The sequence below is a fragment of the Sorex araneus genome, chromosome 6 (assembly GCF_027595985.1).
Source record: "Sorex araneus isolate mSorAra2 chromosome 6, mSorAra2.pri, whole genome shotgun sequence".
Lineage (NCBI taxonomy): Eukaryota > Metazoa > Chordata > Mammalia > Eulipotyphla > Soricidae > Sorex > Sorex araneus.
The window spans coordinates 85475456-85478586 of record NC_073307.1 but is presented as its reverse complement, the minus strand read 5'-3'; positions in this window follow the sequence as shown (position 1 = coordinate 85478586).

Here is a 3131-nt window from a genome sequence, read left to right as displayed (position 1 = left end):
GGAACATAACAGAATGCAGGGAGGCGTCACGGTCCGTGTAGCAGAGAGAAGCAATTTCCGCTACCCCCTTTAAGGGGCCTAGCTGGGACCCTTGTGATGAAAGACAGATCCGTCAGAGGAAAACAGGCTGAACAAGCTCTTCACGCATATACGGTAGGTGTGCGGGGGAGATGCCGGGGAATGGCGGTGACTCCCAGAGGTGACTGTGTGGAGAAACTCTCCATCATTGGAGCATGGAGCGACCGACAGAGGGGAGGATTCTGAGCTGAGAGGAGGGGGCTGATGGGGCGAGGGCAAGACTGGGACCATCTGTGTAGCTCTTTGTCTGGGTGTGTGTATACTCAGACAGCCTCCTGGAAGAAGAATTCCCCTTCCCTGTTTGATGAAACTTCAAGGTGCTGATTTAGGCCCATTGCCTCCCTCTGGGAGACTGTCCATCATTAGAAAAAAAGGAAGGGGTTCAGAAAAAGCTTCTTTCTATCTGTGTTGGGAGATTTGCTTTTCTTTTTCTTTTTTTTTTTTGCTTTTTGGGTCACACCCGGCAATGCACAGGGGTTTCTCCTGGCTCATGCACTCAGGAATTACTCCTGGTGGTGCTCAGGGGACCATACGGGATGCTGGGAATCGAACCCAGGTCAGCTGCGTGTGAGGCAAATGCCCTACCCGCTGAGCTATCGCTCCAGCCCCTCTTTTTTTCTTTTTGGGTTGCACCCAACGATGTCCAGGGGGTTACTCCTGGCTCTGCACTCAGGAATTACTCCTGGCGGTGCCTGGGGGACCTTTTGGGATGCGGGAGATTAAACCCGGTCGGCCACGTGCAAGGCAAACGCCCTCCCCACTGGACGATCGCTCTGGCCCCTGTGTTGTATTCTAGGTATCTCCAGCTCCATGTAGTCTTTGCCACGAAGCAGCCTGTTTGGAGGTGGCAGGCCTGAACCCCAACAGTCCAAGACAGAGTCACATCTTTTACTCCTCTTCCCCGGTGTTTGCAGAGAATCAAGAATCCCTCGGGCTGACTGGTCCGACCTGAGTGGGGGGCACACTCAGTACTACGGGGTCACATCTTAGCTGAGGGTTTAAGAGGGGTAAACGGATGTGCCTTTTAAAACAACAGACCATACAACGCTGGATGAAAGTGGATCGAAGTAAGGTTCCTCCTTTAAGCACAGATCCAGGGCAGGCGTGCGGACCTTGGAGGACACTCTGTCTTTCTCAGGCAGATCCCAGGACTGGACCACCCAGAAGAGCATGCGAGAAGCGAGAGAGAGGGGATGGTGTTAGGATCTCAGAGTGGACGCACGGCCCTGGTCTCCCTTGAACATGCCTTTTTCTAGGTCTCTTTGCCTGCCTGCTCTCCATGTTCTCTCTTGAACACATGTGTTGCTTGCTTATCTCCACGTCTCTTTGCTTGCCTGGTCTTGCCAGCTTGTGTTCTTTCTTTTTTTTTCTTTTTGAGTCACACTCGGCATTGTACAGGGGTTACTCCTGGCTCATGCACTCAGGAATTACTCCTGGTGGTGCTCAGGGGACCATACGGGATACTGAGAATCGAACCCGGGTCAGCCGCGTGCAAGGCAAACGCCCTCCCCACTGTGCTATCACTCCAGCCCCTATGTGTGTTCTTTCTTAATCACATACTTCTTTCCTTCTCCCGCTCACATCTTTCTCAGCTGGGTTCAGTGAAAACTATCTTGCTTCACTAAAAAAAAAAAAAGAATAAAATAAGATCGGTCAAACTAAAAGGCAATCTCAGTTCCTCTCTCTCCCACCAGCTTGTGACTAAGAAGGCGCCTGGCTCTCTAGAAGGGGCATTGACGGCCCATGTGGTTTTCTGAACGGGGGTGTGAAATTCTGCATGTTTGGAGAGTGGACAAGGATGCCCCCCAGCCCTCCTGATTGTTCTTGGGAGGAAAATCCCAGCCCTGCTCACAGCAGTGGCCCGTTCAGCAGCTGTCTGCAGCCCGAATGCTGCCGACCCAGTGTCCCGGGCCACTAAGACCCATTGGCCATCAACATGAAATGACCATCCACAGCCTGTTTGATCAGTCAATCCACCCTCTTGTCCGGAGCTCAGAAGGACCTTCATCATCTCCAACCCCCTAAAGTGGGGGTGGGGGTGGCAGTAGTTAACGTGAGAAACAACGGGGCTAAAGTGGTAATACAGTGGGTAGGGTGTTTGCCTGGCATGAGGCCAGCCAGTCTCAGAATGCCAGCATCCTCTGGGGTCCCCTGTGTGCCTCCAGGAGTGATGATTCCTGAGTGCTGAGCCAGGAGGAAGCCCTAAGCGTTGTGGGGTGTGGCCCCCCAAGCAGGAAGCAAAACCAAACCAATGAAGGGAGCTGTCTGCTGCTCCTCATTTTCTCTGAGGGAAGACCAGGGGGGTCTTGGCGAGATTTCAACCCCAGCGCATCAGGAAGGCATCAGGAAGCTTAGTGTAGAGCAGTGTCGGGATGCAGAACAGCCGGCCGGCCAAGGGTAGCCTTGGAACACCGGGGCCTCACGCGTCTCCAACGGCAGGAAAGAGGGCAAAGGGAGCCAAGTGACGTGTGACTTGCCAGGGCAGGGAGACCCTCACAGCCTCCCCACCCCACCGTGGGCCGACCTTCATGCTCCTTGAGACTTACTCTCTCGTGAAACATGTTGTCAGGGATGTTGATGTCTTGGCTCCGGGACAAAGGATCTTCAGGATGGTGCTCACGTCTTCGGTGGCTCTTTGCCACCTAATCGTCGCTTGGGATTTCTGGAGTGAATCCATCAAAATCAGATGAATTGTGCCTTTGCAGCTCCTCAAGCCTTCATTTATGTGGTTCTATTTTTTTTTCTTTCTTTCTTAATCCTCTTCCACCTTTCAGCGCCCTTCCCGTCTCCGTGAAGCCTCTCTTCTGGTTCAGACACCTCAGGCTACCTCCCCGGGGTCACACACCATTGCACCCTCCTTTGCAGAAAGAGCTCATCCATCACGCTTGAACGCGAATTCCTTAATCACAGACTAATAGCTTCCACTCATGGTCATTATTTCAATTACTTCGCACAACTCCATAGATTAGACAGCACCATCCCAATTTTGCAATTAAGCCAACTAAAGCTTGGCGAGAATGTGACATGTCCCAGCTCAAACAGCCAATGAGGAT